General features: G+C 40.0%; 1 pseudogene; it reads right to left on the bottom strand.

The window, feature by feature from the left end:
* Positions 1-625: 625 nt before the first annotated feature.
* On the bottom strand, positions 626-20,861 carry LOC149255803 ((R)-linalool synthase 1, chloroplastic-like; annotated as a pseudogene).
* Between the last annotated feature and the right edge of the window lie 1,373 nt (positions 20,862-22,234).

Below are 22,234 nucleotides of genomic sequence, written 5' to 3'. Positions count from 1 at the left end.
TACAGTCATGTAGGTTGTTTTTGTAGAGACAAAGTCTCGTTTTTGTTGGTCCTCAATTCTGTCTGTCCATCAAAAGTTCTGGGTCGTTAGTTGGTCGTTGGTGACCGTGGCTCTGCTGAGATTTTGGTTGTGAATTTGAATGCAATTTTTGTACAGTTCGGCTCTGGTTGTTGAGCGTGGTCCCGTCTTTGTTTGTTTAGTTGGTCCTGGGTCACAGGAACCCTTCTTGGTTTGTAATGAAAATATCTGAGGACTGTTTGGCAATTGTATATTTTTTTTGGAAGGCACTATGCCTTATGCTCTGAACTTGTGTTGGGTTACAGGATGTTGTCTCTGAACTATAACAAATATTTATGCAATGTATGTATATATATTTATAGAAATGATAAATCTTCTACTTGTAAGAATTTCAATGATTTGCTTTCGTGAAGTACCTGAATGAATTCTCTTGCAGTGTTTAGTTGCTTCGATGTGATGCACAGTCTCGTTAACAGTCCCTCAATCATGTAGTTAATTTCGTGCACAGTACCAGATTATAGTCATTCATAATAACAACTGTTTGATACCTGAAATGCTTCTCTTTACTGTTTTAAAATATTCTGTCAGAGTTTACATTCTTTGGTTTCTATTCTCCTTTGTTGGCAACAACCCTTTGTTCATCTTTTGATTGTGTATTTAAGCTGCTGGTAGCCTCATTCAGTTGAGGAACTACCTGCAATTGCAATTTGCAGTTACATTCCCTTTTGCTGTTATTCAAGTATTAATTTATTTAAGACTATTCTCTAATCTATTTACTCTCAAAAAATAAAAAGTAACAACATTGGCTGTGACAGCCTTCTTGAAAAGAAATAACAATAAAAGTAAACTGAAAAGTAAATTTAAAAAAATTCTTAAAACAGCATGTCCAGCTGTCGCCTCCCTAATTGGATGCTCCTGCATCACATCTGATGAGGCTTTATTGCCATGCATAAATAAAAACACAGGCTCAATGACAGTTGTCATGACCAAATTCTTTGTTTCATAGTTCGCAACGTTGAAGCCATCTCGGTATTTGTAGAGATGGTAGAAAGCTCTCAGAATGTCAAATGCATGTTTCTTGGAAGTGAGGAACATTGCTATTAGGGCTCAGATATTCCCAATTTAGTTCCTTGAGTAATTTGTTGACCATGGAGTTGATATGATTAATCGCATCTTCCTCTGTTGACTCGGGATTCTCTTCCATATAACATGATATACACGAAGATTTTTCTCCACGGCTCCTCTCAGCCTGCACTTTCCGTGCCAGTAAATCGTTTATCCAACTCTAAATTAGAACCAATCATGAAATGCAAAGAAAAACTAACCAATCATGCAATCCAAAAAACAATTCCTTCCATTGGATTTAATAGAGAGGGTCACAGGAGATACCTGGTAGGTATGAATGTCACCTTTTAGTCGGAGAATGGAACATGCCACATCATTGAGCCTGGAAGGAAAGTCTATTTCTTGTAGGATGTGTTGAGGAAAGGGAATGCCTAACGTCAGAATGGGTTGCAATGTGCCAATGCGATAACCGAAACTAACTTTCCCATTATCCAGGTACTCCTCAAATGTTGGCAAAAAACCACTCAAAATCCACTTCGCTTCTTTCATATAAGCATCAATATAAGCCTCCAACTGCATAGGCAACAGCACAAACAAAGCAAATGAACTAATAATCACATTACGTTCTCACAAAGAAATAGTTGTGTATGTATGCTTTATTACTGTACATACAGCCTTTCGGGCATAGTTGAGCGTGTCTCGGCCTTGAGACTTTTCTGCTTCTCCTGCCATTTCGTTAACGGTTTCGTAAAGCACCATATATACTCCTTTCATATATTCTGGAAGCCACTCCGTCGCAGACGGATGCCATCTGATCATATAAACACAAATTTTGGTCAAGTAAATTAGCTCCTAAAGATTAATGGAGTGATGAAGCTTACATTCTTCTAAAATTCTTTGAATTGGTATCGCCAGACCACCTCTTAACTGCCGTTGTGAAGAGTTCAAGCTCGTCCATTGTTCCAAAGGTGTCGTAAATATCGTCAAGAATGTTGGGAATTTTTTGGTAAAATTCCAAAAACAAAATAACTGAACACAGAGACAATGCTCGGTTTCTGCCACAGGATCTTTTAACACAGGGACGCTGTTTTTGACTCAGAGAAACAAAGTTTTTCTACACCCCAAAAAAAAACTTTGCATTCATCAATATGACTGCCTGTTACAAAACAAAATTCTTCCTCTCAACAGAGGGATTACAAAACTGCTGTTACAAAAGAGTCTTCCCTTAACAGAGGGATTCACCAGAGATTATGCTGAAGAGCATCTTCCTCTTGACAAAGGGATTCACCAAAAGACTGTGCTGAAAAGCACCTTCCTCTTTAACGGAGGGATTACAACCAGACACTGCTTTAGATGCAGTGCCAAAACAACAAAAATTATTAATCTGTCTCCTCCTGAGATTTTACACTGTTGTGTGTAAAAATCTCATTTACATTTACTGCCGTAAAAACAAAGTCTTACATTTACTGCTGTAAAGAAAAATAATTTCATCATACGCTCATGCGTATTACAAAAAACCTCCAACACAAAAACAAAGGATTACATGCTCTGTAAAACCTCTAGCATAAAAAAAATTTACATACACTGTTCTTGTTTCATTTCGCACATTTTCTTGGCACTACTGTGCATTCTCCATTTGCTTTCAAAAACAAAATTTCACGCTGCTTCACACATTACACATTCGCACTGCTGTGGATAAATTTTTCTTCACGCTGCTGCGTCTCATGCCATCTCACATTACTCTGTTCTGGTTTTTCATTTCACACTGCTGTGCCCTTACCCTCACTCATTACACTGCTCTGTTCTGGTTTTTTTTTTGATCCGCACTGCTGTGCGTTTCATTGCCAATACATATGCAATGAACAACCCTCATTTCCTTATGCACTGCTGTGCATGCCTCCTTTCTTTTTTTGGTTCACAGTGCTGCGCTCCTCTTGAATTTCTCCATGGCCAACACCACAAAAACAGGGCAATAGTATCTTACTTGCCATACTCCCATAGACAAATACAAAACATTAAAATTAAATCTTCACCAACCATTTACGAATGCCATTTAATTCTTAGCATGGCGGTCAATTAATTTAGTCAGCCTTGCATACAGTTTTAACTGTGATACAGAGGTCAAACAAGGAACTTTCACTTCACGCAAGTCATGGTGCAGACCTGTACGCAGCCCTGGTTCAATCGGACGGTGGACAACACTCATCTCAATCGAACGGTTGCAATCAATATCGGGCGGACTTTTCTGACTGACCTTTATGCTCCGATGAAGCGTTGTTTTGGAACAGTAGCTCCGGGCACGTGTCAGCAGCTGATTGTATCGGAGGCATTTGTACGAAAACCACAATTGCAAGAAAGGTGGTCCAATGGAATCATGACAGTTTTCCAGAACGAAATCCTGTTTGCAGTCGCCGTTTTGATGGCGGATTCCGGCAGATGACCGGGCTGCCGTTGCTGTCCCTGCACGGCAGTTGGAATTAATATTCCAACACTCCCCTTTAATTTCAACTGCTGGGCGTTCAGTCATACCCAAACACTTCATAAAAATTCAAAGCTTTTCTGCCTATTCATATCAGCTTTCCTTTCATCGCTTGATTAGGCACTCCAATCATGTAATATCCTCTTTCTCTCTGCCTTAGGCAAGATTTCCAATCTTTGCATCTCCAATCTATCCTGCAACCTTTTCTTCTCTGCTCTTATGGCAGATTTAATTCCGTATCTTTCCCTTATAAGAAGATCTTCAAGGGACTTCAATTCCTTTCTCCCATTCATGGGAAGAATGACTGTTAATATAGTTCAGCAATAATGATCAAGAATTACAGGCTCCCCCTAAGTGTATGCATTGTCTCCTTTTGGCAAAGTCTTCTCAAAAGAAACTTAGATTGGCTGGGGAGCTCAAAGGACTTTCGGACTGTATTTCCTTCCTTCTCCATACTTGTGTAACTTTCTTCTTTTGCATGGGTCTAGCTTGTGTAAGAGCCCATGTTAAGTTACAATCACGTGCCATATGCCCAATGTTATGACACTTGAAACATTCTACATTGTTCATGAATAAGATTTCATGATTTCTTCTTGTAAAATTGTTTCTTGGAGGTTGTCGGAAACCATAACATTTATCTCTATGAAATGCTCTACAGTCTTTTGCCATATGGCCAAAGTTTGAACAAGAATAACAATAACCAAAAAATGAACTTTGGTACCTGGGAGATGGTGATTTCCTTGATGTACTTCTGAAGCCTTTCTGCCTTGAGATCCTTTGATGATAACCATTTAATCTTGCCTCTTTGACATCATCAACATTTCTTCTTGGAGCTGGTTTTCTACTTGGAGTAGAATTTCTTCTATTGTAGCCTTGATTTTTCTCCTTGCCTTTGCTAGAACTAGTAGCATCACAATTTCTTTCTGCCTTCTTCACATATCCTTTGCTTAAAACATTTTCATTCTTGTTTGAGGGTTCACCTACATACCCAAGTCCTGATTTATCAGATGGAGATCTGTGATAGCTAAACATGTCATCCAAGGCTTGAGAGCTCTTCATGATTTTTTTCATCCCTTCAACCTTTTTCCTGAGGAGGACAATCTCTTCTTCCAATATTTCACACTCATTATTCTTCTTTGCAAGTTGTTCCTCAGTTTCTTCCTTGCTACGAGTAGCTTCAGCTCCTACTATTTTAAGGGAGATGATATCTGACTTCATTTTGGAGATTTCTTCATTCTTTGCTTGACTGCTTTCCAGTTTCTTCTCAGCTCCTTGTGCCTGCTTCCTGGCTTCTTGTAGTTCAGACTTAAGGGAGGATACCTCTACCTTGTAGTGTCCAATCTCTTCTACAAGTTTGTTCACTCTCTTGTGCCTTTGTTCAAGTTGACTTGACAAGGTATCTTCCTACTTCTTTGCTTTATTCAATTGATTTGTCATGGATATGACTTCTTCATGATGCTTCCTTTTGCTTTGATCAAGTTCCTTCTTAAGCTTGGCGAGCTCTTCATCCCTTTCTTGTACTTGAAGCTTGATGAGGTCAACCTTCTCATTTTCAGCTTCTATGATGGGTTCAGAATTTCCTTCTTCACTGAGAGTCATGGTCAGTGTTCCCTTTGCGTGAAGGTCATGAAGTCTGTCCCATACATCCTTTGCTGATGAATATTTTCCTAGATTCTTCTCTACAGAATTAGGTAGTCCATCCAAGATTGTCTTTGTTGCTTTTGCATTGTACTCCTTGGATTCTCTATCCATCTTGCTATCATCAATCACTGATTCCCAAATTTCAATCCCTTGATACTTTAAGAAAGTCCTCATTTTTATTTCCCATATATAAAAGTTCCCATTGAACCTTGGAGCCTCAAATAGAATGCTTTAAATTGATTATTTTCTATTTTAGTAGTAGAGGGAGACACATCCTTAGGAGGATTAGAGACTTTCTTCTTTGACCTTGCCATTCTTAACTATGCTTCAAATATTGGATTGTGTATTTAAAATACTGATTGTTTCTTCAACAGTAACAAAAAAAACTTTGAGGAATACCTGGATTCTTTTGCGTGAGACTTCACTTTGCTGGAGAGGGCTTACTGATGCAACAAAAGACTCCTCCCTTCAGCTTCTTTAACACCTTTAAAGAGCCTAAACCTGCTCTGATACCACTGTTGGGAATTTTTCTGGTAAAATTCCAAAAACAAAATAACTGAACACAGAGACAATGCTCTGTTTCTGCCACAGGATCTTTTAACACAGGGACGCTGTTTTTGACTCAGAGAAACAAAGTTTTTCTACACCCCAAAAAAAAACTTTGCATTCATCAATATGACTGCCTGTTACAAAAAAAAGATTCTTCCTCTCAATGGAGGGATTAGAAAACTGCTGTTACAAAAGAGTCTTCCTCTTAACAGAGGGATTCACCAGAGATTATGCTGAAGAGCATCTTCCTCTTGACAGAGGGATTCACCAGTATATGCTGAAAAGCATCTTCCTCTTGACAGAGGGATTCACCAAAAGGCTGTGCTGAAAAGCACCTTCCTCTTTAACAGAGGGATTACAACCAGACACTGCTTTAGATGCAGTGCCAAAACAACAAAAAATATTAATCTGTCTCCTCCTGAGATTTTACACTGCTGTGTGTAAAAATCTCATTTACATTTACTGCTGTAAAAACAAAGTCTTACATTTACTGCTGTAAAGAAAAATAATTTCATCATACGCTCATGCGTATTACAAAAAACCTCCAACACAAAAACAAAGGATTACATGCTCTGTAAAACCTCCAGCATAAAAAATATTTACATACACTATTCTTGTTTCATTTCGCACATTTTCTTGGCACTACTGTGCATTCTCCATTTGCCTTGAAAAACAAAATTTCAAGCTACTTCACACATTACACATTCACACTGCTGTGGATAAATTTTTCTTCACGCTGCTGCGTCTCATGCCATCTCACATTACTCTGTTCTGGTTTTTCATTTCACACTGCTGTGCCCTTACCCTCACTCATTACACTGCTCTGTTCTGGTTTTTTTTTGATCTGCACTGCTGTGCATTTCATTGCCAATACATATGCAATGAACAACCCTCATTTCCTTATGCACTGCTGTGCATGCCTCCTTTCTTTTTTTGGTTCACAGTGCTGCGCTCCTCTTGAATTTCTCCATGGCCAACACCACAAAAACAGGGCAATACTATCTTACTTGCCATACTCCCGTAGACAAATACAAAACATTAAAATTAAATCTTCACCAACCATTTACGAATGCCATTTAATTCTCAGCATGGCGGTCAATTAATTTAGTCAGCCTTGCATACGGTTTTAACTATGATACAAAGGTCAAACAAGGAACTTTCACTTCACGCAAGTCATGATGCAGACCTATACGCAGCCCTGGTTCAATCGGACGGTGGACAAAACTCATCTTAATCGAATGGTTGCAATCAATATCGGGCGGACTTTTCTGACTGACCTTTATGCTCCGATGAAGCGCTGTTTTGGAATAGTAGCTCCGGGCACGTGTCAGCAGTTGATTGTATCGGAGGCATTTGTACGAAAACCACAATTGCAAGAAAGGTGGTCCAATGGACTCATGACAGTTTTCCGGAACGAAATCCTGTTTGCAGTCGCCGTTTTGATGGCGGATTCCGGCAGATGACCGGGCTGCCGTTGCTGTCCCTGCACAGCAGTTGGAATTAATATTCCAACACTCCCCTTTAATTTCAACTGCTGGGCGTTCAGTCATACCCAAACACTTCATAAAAATTCAAAGCTTTTCTACCTATTCATATCAGCTTTCCTTTCATCGCTTTCACTGCTGTGCTCAGGCACTCCAATCATGTAATATCCTCTTTCTCTCTGCCTTAGGCAAGATTTCCAATCTTTGCATCTCCAAGCTATCCTGCAACCTTTTCTTCTCTGCTCTTATGGCAGATTTAATTCCATATCTTTCCCTTATAAGAAGATCTTCAAGGGACTTCAATTCCTTTCTCCCATTCATGGGAAGAATGACTGTTAATATAGTTCAACAATAATGATCAAGAATTATAGGCTCCCCCTAAGTGTATGCATTGTCTCCTTTTGGCAAAGTCTTCTCAAAAGAAACTTAGATTGGCTGGGGAGCTCAAAGGACTTTCGGACTGTATTTCCTTCCTTCTCCATACTTGTGTAACTTTCTTCTTTTGCATGGGTCTAGCTTGTGTAAGAGCCCATGTTAAGTTACAATCACGTGCCATATGCCCAGTGTTATGACACTTGAAACGTTCTACATTGTTCATGAATAAGATTTCATGATTTCTTCTTGTAAAATTGTTTCTTGGAGGTTGTCGGAAACCATAACATTTATCTCTATGAAATGCTCTATAGTCTTTTGCCATATGACCAAAGTTTGAACAAGAATAACAATAACCAAAAAATGAACTTTGGTACCTGGGAGATGGTGATTTCCTTGATGTACTTCTGAAGCCTTTCTGCCTTGAGATCCTTTGATGATAACCATTGCATCTTGCCTCTTTGACATCATCAACATTTCTTCTTGGAGCTGGTTTTCTACTTGGAGTAGAATTTCTTCTATTGTAGCCTTGATTTTTCTCCTTGCCTTTGTTGGAACTAGGAGCATCACAATTTCTTTCTGCCTTCTTCATATCTCCTTTGCTTAAAGCATTTTCATTCTTGTTTGAGGGTTCACCTACATACCCGAGTCCTGATTTATCAGATGGAGATCTGTGATAGCTAAGCATGTCATCCAAGGCTTGAGAGCTCTTCATGATTTTTTTCATCCCTTCAACCTTTTTCCTGAGGAGGACAATCTCTTCTTCCAATCTTTCACACTCATTATTCTTCTTTGCAAGTTGTTCCTCAGTTTATTCCTTGCTACGAGTAGCTTCAGCTGCTACTATTTTAAGGGAGATGATATCTGACTTCATTTTGGAGATTTCTTCATTCTTTGCTTGACTGCTTTCCAGTTTCTTCTCAGCTCCTTGTGCCTGCTTCCCGGCTTCTTGTAGTTCAGACTTAAGGGAGGATACCTCTACCTTGTAGTGTCCAATCTCTTCTACAAGTTTTTTCACTCTCTTGTGCCTTTGTTCAAGTTGACTTGACAAGGTATCTTCCTGCTTCTTTGCTTTATTCAATTGATTTGTCATGGATATGACTTCTTCATGATGCTTCCTTTTGCTTTGATCAAGTTCCTTCTTAAGCTTGGCGAGCTCTTCATCCCTTTCTTGTACTTGAAGCTTGATGAGGTCAACCTTCTCATTTTCAGCTTCTATGATGGGTTCAGAATTTCCTTCTTGACTGATAGTCATGGTCAGTGTTCCCTTTGCGTGAAGGTCATGAAGTCTGTCCCACACATCCTTTGCTGATGAATATTTTCCTAGATTCTTCTTTACAGAATCAGGCAGTCCATCCAAGATTGTCTTTGCTGCTTTTGCATTGTACTCCTTGGATTCTCTATCCATCTTGCTATCATCAATCACTGATTCCCAAATTTCAATCCCTTGAGACTTTAAGAAAGTCCTCATTTTTATTTCCCATATATAAAAGTTCCCATTGAACCTTGGAGCCTCAAATAGAATGCTTTCAAATTGATTATTTTCTATTTTAGTAGTAGAGGGAGACACATCCTTAGGAGGATTGGAGACTTTCTTCTTTGACCTTGCCATTCTTAACTATGCTTCAAATATTGGACTGTGTATTTAAAATACTGATTGTTTCTTCAGCAGTAACAAAAAAAACTTTGAGGAATACCTGGATTATTTTGCCTGAGACTTCACTTTGTTGGAGAGGGCTTACTGATGCAACAAAAGACTCCTCCCTTCAGCTTCTTTAACACCTTTAAAGAGCCTAAACCTGCTCTGATACCACTGTTGGGAATTTTTCTGGTAAAATTCCAAAAACAAAATAACTGAACACAGAGACAATGCTTTGTTTCTGCCACAAGATCTTTTAACACAGGGACGCTGTTTTTGACTCAGAGAAACAGAGATTTTCTACACCCCAAAAAAAACTTTGCATTCATCAATATGACTGCCTGTTACAAAAAAAAGATTCTTCCTCTCAACAGAGGGATTACAAAACTGCTGTTACAAAAGAGTCTTCCTCTTAACAGAGGGATTCACCAGAGATTATGTTGAAGAGCATCTTCCTCTTGACAGAGGGATTCACCAGTATATGCTGAAAAGCATCTTCCTTTTGACAGAGGGATTCACCAAAAGACTGTGCTGAAAAGCACCTTCCTCTTTAACAGAGGGATTACAACCAGACACTGCTTTAGATGCAGTGCCAAAACTAAAAAAAATATTACTCTGTCTCCTCCTGAGATTTTACACTGCTGTGTGTAAAAATCTCATTTACATTTACTGCCGTAAAAACAAAGTCTTACATTTACTGCTGTAAAGAAAAATAATTTCATCATACGCTCATGCGTATTACAAAAAACATCCAACACAAAAACAAAGGATTACATGCTCTGTAAAACCTCTAGCATAAAAAAAATTTACATACACTGTTCTTGTTTCATTTCGCACATTTTCTTGGCACTACTGTGCATTCTCCATTTGCCTTGAAAAACAAAATTTCACGCTGCTTCACACATTACACATTCGCATTGCTGTGGATAAATTTTTCTTCACGTTGCTGTGTCTCATGCCATCTCACATTACTCTGTTCTGGTTTTTCATTTCACACTGCTGTGCCCTTACCTTCACTCATTACACTGCTTTGTTTTGGTTTTTTTTTTGATCCTCACTGTTGTGCATTTCATTGCCAATACATATGCAATGAACAACCCTCATTTCCTTATGCACTGCTGTGCATGCCTCCTTTCTTTTTTTGGTTCATAGTGCTGCGCTCCTCTTGAATTTCTCCATGGCCAACACCACAAAAACAAGGCAATACTGTCTTACTTGCCATACTCCCGTAGACAAATACAAAACATTAAAATTAAATCTTCACCAACCATTTACGAATGCCATTTAATTCTTAGCATGGCGGTCAATTAATTTAGTCAGCCTTGCATACGATTTTAACTGTGATACGGAGGTCAAACAAGGAACTTTCACTTCACGCAAGTCATGGTGCAGACCTGTACGCAGCCCTGGTTCAATCGGACGGTGGACAACACTCATCTCCATTGAACGGTTTCAATCAATATCGAGCGGACTTTTCTGACTGACCTTTATGCTCCGATGAAGCGCTGTTTTGGAATAGTAGCTCTGGGCACGTGTCAGCAGCTGATTGTATCAGAGGCGTTTGTACGAAAACCACAATTGCAAGAAAGGCGGTCCGATGGACTCATGACAATTTTCCGGAACGAAATCCTGTTTGCAGTCGCCGTTTTGATGGCGGATTCCGGCAGATGACCGGGCTGCCGTTGCTGTCCCTGCACGGCAGTTGGAATTAATATTCCAACAAAGAACCGTGCCAAGATGACTTATTTTAGCAAATCCAAGTCTGAACAAAGAATGAAGAATGTTGTGGTTCACTATCAATGCAACATGCCAAAGTGTAATATTCCACGTGACGATGTCGAGGGAAGGTCATTTGAGAGAAACCCGAATCTTTCCACCATCTACACACAAAGTTCATTGATTTCACGTTATTTTACAGTAGACCACTCAAATCCTAGTTTGTCTGCTAAACAGATATTATCCGATGACATAATTCATCACATCACCTGGAGAGAAGTTTTAGCTCTTGCTGTTGTAAAGAGTGAAACATATTGAACTCCAACTTTGCAAGTTCTAGAAGTTTTTGGGTCTTCATATTTGGCGTCCTGGAAACAAACAAATGTAACGAACATTAATTGAAAATTTGACAGGAAATCTAAATTGTTAACACAGATTTTTTGTGAAAAGCAACAATGTCCCTTGGCTTAATGGACAAAACAACATCAAATGGCCTAACTGTATCTGTTTATATATCAAAGAACATATATCCATCTTCATCCAGATTTAATAAGGCTTTGGATTTCTCTCAACATAAGTGGATCCATGTAACTTTGCGAATAAAAAATGTTGTTACACGATGAAATCATGGACCTACAAATAAATGGGGTCCTGTCCAAATACGTCGATGGACCATATTCCAGAACGTACGATATCTGCCAACAACAAAATTTAAATTGTAAAATACAGATCACAACATATGTGTAAATTAGGCTATGTCATGTTATGATGATAGTATGACCCCCTCACCTCTCGTGAAAGACCGCAGACCGGAAGCTTTAGTATGGCTTCTTTTAAATATATTGTAGAGAAGATTTCTGCCTCTTCCATAACTTTCTCTCCCGGAAAGGCAATTTGGGAAGCCCGAAATAAGTTGAGAACACTTCTTATCTCTCCCTCTGTTTGAATGGCCGAACATGCAAACTGCCCTTTTTGTTCTTTGAAGTGTTCTAACACATCTGATTTTAACGTATAATGTATTAGCAATAAATGTCTGCCAGTAGATGGAAGTTCAGAGCTATCATAAAAGAACTTCAAGGATTAATAGATTTTTATGTATACCTGAAGACACCGGGTATCCGTGTAGTCGAAGAGTTCGAAGCCCCAAGGCAGTTGAGTTGAGATCGGCAACAACACTATCTCTTCCACACCCAATGCCTTTTTCGTTCCAATAACTATAGAAAATGGTCAACAGTAAGAGGATTTCAATATTTCTTTTAAAAGCTAATTTTTCAGATTCCTCGAAATTGAAACGAGGATAGATTTTATGTGCCCTCGAATTTCTAAATTAGGATTACATTTTTTACAGGAAGAGAAAAAATTCTGAAGTATTGGCAAGGATTCAATGTACATTTATATAGAGATCTGCAAGAATTCATAACTCATAAAAAGAAATGAATGAAAGTCAAGCAGAAGGTTATGGATACACTTAAAGATCATTGATTCCTCACCTGTTTGAGAAAAAAACAACAATAGAAATGTTACGGAACCAATTCAGAATAATTGGATTCAGTCACAGATTACCTTGTTATGCTCACATTGTAAATGTGTTAGAAAACCTGCACAGATGAATCTAGCTAGTAAAGGTTGAACACACAGCTTTGCAGAGCAAAAACACTAAAAGAAAATCGAAAGAACAAAAAAATGATTCATTAGAAAATAAGTTACAATGCTCATGATATAGCATTATTGGGTGAAGATCCCAAGGTAATGCACCATAATGGTGATCAATGAGAAGACTCAACACCTACAACAAGTTCCGGAGAGAATTAGCCAGTTGCGGATTGAAAGAAGGAGCAAATCAGGGAGTAAATCATGTAGAAGAAATAACCAATTGCGGAGTTAAAGAAGGAGCAAACCAGGGAGTAAATCATGCATAAGAACTAACCAGTTGCGGAGTTAAAGAAGGAGAAAATCAAGGAGTAAATCATACAGAAGGAATCTTGCATGTAGTCCCATGCTCTAACTAAGAGTCTGCATGTAGGTGTGTAGTATTTCCAACACCCCCCCTGAACACCACTATGGGGAAAAATAGAAAATGGGTCCTGGCAACTAAGGTCAAAGGTCACCCAAAATACAGTGCAACTTGTACTAAAATTGAGGAAAGAGGGAAAACCTCATGGGAAAAAACCCCCCCTCAAAATACAATGTAATCAAAAGAAAAGAGAAAGAAAAGACAGTTGCTAAGCAACTGTGTCCTTCACTCCAAGACGATCACGTAGAGAGCGAAACTTCTGCTCAGTGAATGTCTTGGTGAAGATGTCTGCAGTCTGTTCTGCTGAAGGACAAAACTGCAAATCAATGACCCGATCATTTACTAAGTCTCTGATGTAATGCATATGGATCTCTATGTGCTTCGTCCATTGCCGCTGTACTGGATCCCTGCAAAATTTGAGAGTGCTCTAGTTGTCACACCAGATGAAAATTAGCTAGTGGAACTGGACGCCCAACTCAACGAGGAAGTGCTGTAGCCACAGAGCTTGAATGGTGATGTTGACTACTCCTATGTACTCGGCCTCAACTGAAGAGAGAGCAATAGCAGTCTGCTTCTTGCTCGACCAACAGATAGGGCCAGATCCTAGACTGAGTGAATATCTGGAGGTGGACTTGTGATCAATGTTGTCTCCCGCCCAATCAGAATCTGTGAAGCCAAGGAGATTCAATGCAGTGCCTGCTGCATAGTGAATCCCGAAGGTGATGGTGCCCTGCACATATCGGATGATGCGCTTGGCAGCATTCCAGTGTAGCTCATGCGGATCCTGCATGTATCTGGAAACTGCCCCTACTGCATATGAGAGATCTAGTCTGGAGTGGGTGAGGTACAATAAGCTCCCCACCAGCTTTCGGTAGAGAGTGTTGTCAACTAATGGAGTGTCACCTCCATCCTCAAGGCGGACCCCAGACAAAAGGAGTCGGTGCTCGCTTGCAGTCAGTCATGCGAAATCTCTCGAGGAGATCCCGTGCATACTTAGCCTGAGAGAGTTTGATGCCTGTGGCATCCTGGCTGATCTCAAGACCAAGAAAGAAGTGTAATGGACCCATGTCCGTCATCAAGAACCTATCATGCAAAGCCCTCTTGATTGTAGCAATGGTTGAAGCCGAGCTGCCAGTGATTAGGAGATCATCCACATATAAAATTAAGATAAGAAGAGAATCATGTGTCCTGAGCATGTAAACATTCGGATCAGACTTACATCTTTCAAAGTTTTGTGATAAGAGAAAAGAATCCATCTTCGCATACCAAGCTCTCGGGGCCTGCTTAAGGCCGTAGAGATATTTCTTCAGTCTGCAGACCAAAGATGAATCCTGAATGAAACCATGTGGCTGCTCCATGTAGATCTCCTCAGATAGGTCTCCGTGAAGAAAGGCATTCTTCACATCTCTCTGATGTACTTCCCACCCCTGGGCAGCCGCAATGGCAAGTGTAAGGCATATGGAATCCATCTTTGCTACTGGAGCAAAGGTCTCGTCATAATCAATGCCATGCACTTGTTGGAAGCCTTTGGCTACTAGCCTTGCTTTCCGTCTGGTGATTTGCCCATTTGCAGCACTCTTGGTCTTGTAGACCCATTTGCATCGGACAAGTTTCCTTCCTGAAGGAAGGGGGACCAGATCCCAGGTCTGTTCTCAAGGAGGGAGTTATACTCCTCCTCCATGGCGGACTCCCAAGATGGATGCCCAGCAGCCTCAGCATAAGACTGTGGATCAGAAGAATGAACCAAATGACAATGCCAGGATGGCGATGGTTCAGTGGCAGTGAGGGCAAGAGGAGGCTCAATAAACTCTGAGCTAGTCCTCTGCAGATTAGAATTATCCCCCACAAGACCATTTCTAGCAGCTGGGTGGTCTTGTGCATATATCTCACGTAAGCTCTGTTACACAGTAATTTGTCACTGCCTTCCTGTCAGTCACCCTGCTATGTCAATCACTAAGCTTCATGCCTTCTGAACTAGCCCAGAAACCCATTTTTCTAAAGTTTTATGCATCAGCGCGTCTGTTTGAAAAATATCCGCGATTACTGGCGCTCCATAGTGTATTCAATGCGCTGAAAGCTCGGAAGGACATCACTTTTCCGCACTGGTCGCCAGCGCGCCTTTCCCATGTGCTTCCGCGCTGACATGACTGTCCCAGTTATGTAGACGCGGCGACATCGCGCCAGTTTCCTCATTATCCGCGCTGATCCAGTTTGGGCGAATTTGTTCAAACAACCAGCCTTCCAGATAACTCCAGGCTTGGTTGTTAGCTTTGTGAATGTCGACTCCCTTCTATGGCATGACTGTTCGACCCTTTGCAACCGTTTCCCTCAAGGATAAGCTCATCCTTCCACCCTTTTAGGAGACTCCTTCTCCTATATAAACTTCCACCATTACCATGAGCAGCTAGTTAGACTTAGCTTGGAATAGCTTGGATTGTACAGAGCTTGTAGTGCTCAGATTGCTGCTATAGGTTTGGTGTGCTAGGTGTGGAAGTGATTGATTGCTTAGGGAAGGTTGTTTTGTGCTATTTGTGTGAGAGAGAGAGTTGTTTGTCTTGGGAGAATCATCCTCAAAGGTGAATGCTTGAGATACATGCTGACTGGCCCCTCCTGAGAAGGTTACCGACGTCAGAACATTTGGTTGTACTCTTCTCTATTCTGATTAATAATAGATGACTGCTATTATTGTTCCATTCTCATTTGTCTATGCAATGGTTAAATGTGAATTACATCTTTTCTGACTGATGTATGGTTACTTTTACTAGATTTCACGCTTGTGTTTGTTTCCTCTTCGTGTGTGTAGGTATCTATTCGCGGAGATCGCGGAGGATTGTGACCAGCCGAAGCGGAGGAGCGAAGGCAACATCTCTTCGTCAAACGACAGCGCAGGAATCCAAGTAGGTGCTTTTTACCTCTTGTTTAATTGTAATTAGGAACATGCGTAGCAGCATTGTGTGATTGTTGCTAGACCCCTGCTGGGCTAGTAGGGATCGCCTCTATCCGTAGAGGGGATTTACCTCTCCAACAAGCTCCTTGTTCTCTGATTTATGACAAGGGAATATGATTCACTGCTGGAAGCCCGATCTGGGCTTGGATGTGGATCATCTTATGCATGCACTAGATTTGTATCTAAAGACTCCGTCTCTACATCTGCATGCTCTACCTCGGCATCTGCATGCTCTATATCTACATCTGAGTGTGCTGAGTCATCATCTCGGACATGAGGTAGATAAAAGGTGTCTGCATGCGGCAATTGAGGTGCATGGGAGAGACTTTCCTCAAATTTGACACTTTGCTCAATGATGAGCTTGTCCGTAGAGGAAATCAGGAGCCGGTATCCCTTCACACCATCAGGGTATCCAACAAAGATGCACTCAATGCTCTGTGGATCAAGAGCTTTTCTCTTTTCAGAGGGGATCTTGGCCCATGCTCGGGAGCCGAAAACATGGAAGTGGGTGACCTATGGTTTAGTGTCGCTCCAAGCCTCAAAAGGGGTCTGATCCTTGACAGACCTATGAGGAGATATGTTCTGGATGTAGTTAACACAATTAAGTGCTTCAGCCCATAGCTTATGAGGCAGTGACTTAGCATGCAACATGCAGGAAGCCATCTCTTTGAGAGATCGGTTCTTTCTCTCAGCAACTCCGTTCTGCTGCGGAGTGTATGGAACTGTGTACTGCAACTGTATGCCGGACTGAAGGAAAAGGTTCTGAAGTGCTGTGTTAACATATTCCCTCCCATTGTCTGTATGGAGGGCTTTGATCTTTCTCTCTGACTGTGTCTCAACTAGTGCTTTGAAATCTTCAAAGTGCGCAAAAACTTCAGATTTGGCCCTGAGAAGATACACCCAAGTATACCGTGAGAAATCATCAATAAATGTAAGAACATACCTTTCTTTGTTGATGGAAGGATGAGGAAAAGTCCCAATGAGATCACTATGGATTAGATCTAGAGGAGAGGATGCTCTGTGAGTCTTGCCGGTGTCAAACGTTTCTCTAGGATGTTTGCCAAGGACACACCCTTCACAAACTTCTTTGGAGAAACTGATATTTTGCAAGCCTTCCACCATCTCATTCTTGTTTAGCTGCTGCATATACCTGTAATTTAAGTGACCAAACCTCTCGTGCCAAAGCCTACTACTATCATCAGCATGTGTAAGCAATAGGGAGGATTCAGATTCAATAAATTCAGAAAATGTATATAGTCTGGCTCCATTTTTTTCCTCACCGGTTGCAATTTTGGAGTTGCTATGTAGGTCATATATGTTCACTGCATTTGGAGTGAATTCCACTCTCTTTCCGCTGCCGGAATGAGTGATTTGATAAACTGAAAGCAAGTTTACCGAAAGTTTTGGAACATGAAGCACATCTTCAAAGCTTCCGTGTAAAAGTTCCACTCTACCTTTTCCGGTGACTTCAATAGGTGAGTCATCTCCCATGAGGATGGGAGGTCTTTTGCATGCATCCAAAGAGGAATAGACTTCCTTTGCAGCAGCCATATGATGTGATGCACTAGAATCTATAATCCATGCATAAGGAGAAGAATTAATTGCAACTAAAGCATGAAAATTGTTACCTTTCTCGTGTGGCGGATCCTCAGTTTTCTTCTTGGCGTCCTGAGGGATGTGGTCCCCAAGGTTGTGCTTCTAAAGGATACCATTTGGTCAATTTGTTTCTTCATGCAAGAAGATTCTGGATGGAATCCTCTTTGACAGTAGGTGCATCTGTTTCCTTTCTTCCCTTTCTCATTTTTCGAGCCGGAGGAGTCATTGAAGGGCTTGGTGTACCCTTCCTTCTTTGGATGGGAATGCGCTTTTCCCTTGTCTTTTTGCTGCTGATTTTTCTGATTTGAATCAGATCTATGATTTTTATTGTGGCTGCCATCATGCATATCAAGTGCATGCGCTTTTGGAGGTTTGATTTTCCCCATGCCAATGAGTTTATCTTGCTCAAAAATAAGGAACTCCATATATTCTTTGAGAGAAGGCATAGTGTAGGATTTACCTGTTGCAAGCCTTACTGAATGAAATGTAGACACAAAAATGGAGTATTCCGGTCCGAGCTTTGACATAATAGAGAGAACTTGGCGACTCTCCTCCTTGGATTTGTCAATTCCACAACCCTTGAGTTGCAGCAATAGATCATTATATTTGGTGAAGAAGTCTTGAATTCTGTCATAGTTCCGTGGATCCAATGATAGCAGCTCCACTTCGAGCAAATGTCCTTTCATCTCATCCTGTTTCCCGTAGAGTTCTTCAACCTTTTTCCAAATCTCATTGGGAGTATTGCAAGCAGATAGATGAAACTGCAACTCTGGAGAAATGCACATGCATATGGATCCGTGGGCCTCATCCATACGGTTGAGGTACTTGGATTTCTCTATGGCTGAAGTGGGTTCCACTTCTATAGCCATGGTAATCCTGTACAACCTTTTATGACGAAGGTATCGAGCCATTTGGTCCTTCCATTCGTGATAGTTGTACGATATTAGGATCGATGCTTTGGGAAACTCCATTTTTCTGTCGATCTTCGATCTCCAAGCTGCAATACCTGCAAAATAAAGTACTGGTGCGCCTTTTATCTAGCAACCTGTAAGCTCTGATACCATGTAAATGTGTTAGAAAACCTGCACAGATGAATCTAGCTAGTAAAGGTTGAACACACAACTTTGCAGAGCAAAAACACTAAAAGAAAATCGAAAGAACAAAAGAATGATTCATTAGAAAATAGGTTACAATGCTCATGATATAGCATTACTGGGTGAAGATCCCAAGGTAATGCACCATAGTGGTGATCAATGAGAAGACTCAACACCTACAACAAGTTATGGAGAGAATTAGCCAGGTGCGAAGTGAAAGAAGGAGCAAATCAGGGAGTAAATCATGTAGAAGAACTAACCAGTTGCGGAGTTAAAGAAGGAGCAAATCAGGGAGTAAATCATGCAGAAGAACTAACCAGTTGCGGAGTTAAAGAAGGAGCAAATCAAAGAGTAAATCATGCAAAATGAATCTTGCATGTAGTCCTATGCTCTAACTAAGAGTCCGCATGTAGGTGTGTAGTAGTTCCAACACACATAGATTAGTGATCAACTTGCTGCAGTTGAGGAAAAGATTACAGATGCAGATCATGGCACTGACTGAATTTCCAACTTCATGTCAAAGTTATTTGTGCTTGTAAGAATCTTCATAATGTGAGAATATATTTACAAGAAGTATTGAATGGAGTTAAAAAGATAACCAGAAGGGTCGTGATCAAAACATAACAAACAAATAAGGGTCCAGGTAAACTACCTAATAAAGATAAGGACAATAATAATGAGTCAACCTCATATTGAAGGAAAAAGAAGTTCAATAAAAGCAACTGCTAAAATTAAATCAATAAATTTGTTTGGGAAGAATATAGAAATAAATTTATATTTGCAGCCTTTTGTATGGACTCAAGTAAGGCAACTAAAACATGACATGGTATCTTGTATACGGTTAACAGAAATAATTGTTCAATTTAAGATGGAGGATATTATTATCTTATATATATGAATAAGCATGAGTATGAGGATTCGTATTCTTACTGATTAGCCGAGGATCTGCAGTGTATCTAGTTGTTTTGAGACATATTTTTGTGGGATGGACATATTAGAAGAAAAGCTATGTAAATGAAAACTTTCCTTTTAATGAAAACGAAGGTTTTTTTTTTTTTTGAAAAACAAAAAAGAGAATAAGTATGAGGATTGCAGTGGAACAAATATTGTAGAAAATATATGAAGATGGGAAGGTGGAAAATACTGGAAAAATATATGAGGATATGGAAAGGGTATATATATAAAAGAGAATGGATGGATAGAAAAAAATATAAGACAAGTTTATTGAGTTGGAAGAATTGTTCGGATGACTATTTTAGGTTGAATTGTCAGGATGATTATTTTATGTCGAATTGTATGGATGACTATTTTTGGTTGGAATTTGGGCAAATAATGTTGCGCAAGGAATGTTTAAATCATGGTTTTGAAAGTAAAAATAGATTCAGCACCATCAAAAACCTCTAGAGCACCCAAAATATTGAAGTTTAACAACTATAACTTAGATTTACAAAAATCTCTACCTGAATTTATCAAAATATTACAATTTTTTTTAGATTTTGAAAGCAAATATGACATAGAACATCAGTTTATTCGTTGAACAAAGGAAATATACAATTGAGATACTTGGAAAAAAGACCTGAGGGAAATTTATAAAGTATAAATAAATAATGATGACAACGCTGCGATGACTTACCTGTAAACATAATCCAGAGCTGATTTTATTTCACTTTTGAAATGCCTATCGATTCCCAAACGTTCAATGCTATCGACTACAGAGAGGCGCATAAGGAGATCATTGCAGGGAGTGATTAATTCTCCATCTTTAACCGAGATTGAATTGATCATCTCTTTTACTTCTCCAATAAGTTTCTGAGCACGTTCATGGTACGAAGTTGCCTGACCCACCCATATACATTCAGTAATGTTTCAATTGTGAGTGAAGAAGGAATACACGAAAGAAAAACTTCAAAGATGAAAATTACCCCATAAGGCGTTGAGAGGGACTGTATGAAATTATGGTCCCAGAGGTTGGAATGATGATTGGCTATGCGTCTCTGTACACCATCATCGGATATAGAGATTGTCCGACACATGCGGATCGAAGTTGAGATCGTTCTGCTGACGCCCTTAACCTCACTAGGACTCACCAACGATTTGTGCACGCGCCATCTGGGAGCCAGCGATGCGATAGAAACCAGAGCCATTCCTACTCGATATGATATGATATACTAAAAAGTGAGGCAGCTCAAAATAATGAACTGAAATTCTCCGAGATCCACCTTACCTGGTTTACTTATTTATAGGCAAATATCCAGCTGTGAGCAAATTATTGGTATATATGATCAAATATTAAGCATTATGTAAGTGAGTCAATTATTGGTATATATGTATATATGCAAATGAGCCAATGATTTATTGTCTTTTTTATCATATCCATTGGATATCTCAAAATGCAAAAACAGTAAACCTATCATATCCATTGGATATCTCATATTTGCAAAAACAGTAAACAGAAAATCAAGAACATTGCAAACGTAACAGGATGTACAGATTTCTGTAATTTTACCATGACGTGATGTCTAAGCTAAAAAATGTAATCTCTTTACACACAAGGTCCAAAATGTTAGTAGTTTCAAAAAATATATATATTGGGGTGGTGGCCCATGGCGGCAAAGCTTAGTTCCAAATCTATTGATCCATTAATGCTTTCCCTTACAGTGTTACAGTAAGTCTTTATGGGCAGATCATCATGTATGGGCATGAGCATGGGCAAGCAATATTGAGCATTCAATACACCCTATGTGACATTGCAGAGATATCATACATATCATGGCATATGATAATTACTGTTTCCGGCAGCTCCTCTCGTGGGATTTCCGGTCAGTCGGTTGCCTCCGCCTTGACTGCCACCACCAGACCGTACACTCATTTGAATTTGGAAACCCGCCGAAACAAGAACTTGAACCCGGCCATTCATTATTCTAAATTGGTTTGAAATTTGAAATTGAAACCGCGGCATCTCGAAGAATTCGGCGGTACATTTTCATTCAAGAAAGTTGAAGCTTCAGTCCAAAGACACCTTCGTCGAACACATCAGGGGCCTGCTGAGCATTGTCATGCAGGACGTGTAGTTGAAGCTTTTTTTCTCCTCGGCTCCCGACATGGTACTGCAAAATATACACGTTGAAGCTGCCAAACCAAGGTTTTGGATGAATTCTGCACCGCCAAATTGGGGGATCTTTACGCCTAAGAAGACAAAGACATCATCGTTGAGATTTTAAAATCTCAGCCATCAAATATCATTGAGCAAAAATTCTGTACCGTTATCAGCTGTAATGGGCACGACATCTTTTGTACTTGGCAGTTTTCATCTTCATCTTGATGTTCTTGAAGTTTTGATTGTGCATCTCTGTTTCTTACATTTTATGGTTTTGTGTGTTCTGAAAATCGTATAGCTTTCTAATACCTTGCTATAACGGAATTTCGTCGTGCAGGCCTTGCAGGAAGGATACCAACACCAACGAGGGGAGATGTTCTCAGGAGGCAGCCAATTATCCGATTGGAGTTTGCTTGTTCTGTATCTGTTAGGTGTCATGCTCATTCTCTTTCCCTTTCCTGTGATTATTCTCGTATGCTTTTACCTCAAGGAGTCCATGCGTGGGCCCCTTTCTGAAGGTCGA

The sequence above is a fragment of the Pinus tabuliformis genome, chromosome 7 (genome assembly GCF_031772625.1).
Source record: "Pinus tabuliformis cultivar Carrire ecotype Pingquan chromosome 7, CPIR1, whole genome shotgun sequence".
Classification (NCBI taxonomy): Eukaryota; Viridiplantae; Streptophyta; class Pinopsida; order Pinales; family Pinaceae; genus Pinus; species Pinus tabuliformis.
This window is presented reverse-complemented; position numbering and strand designations above follow the sequence as displayed.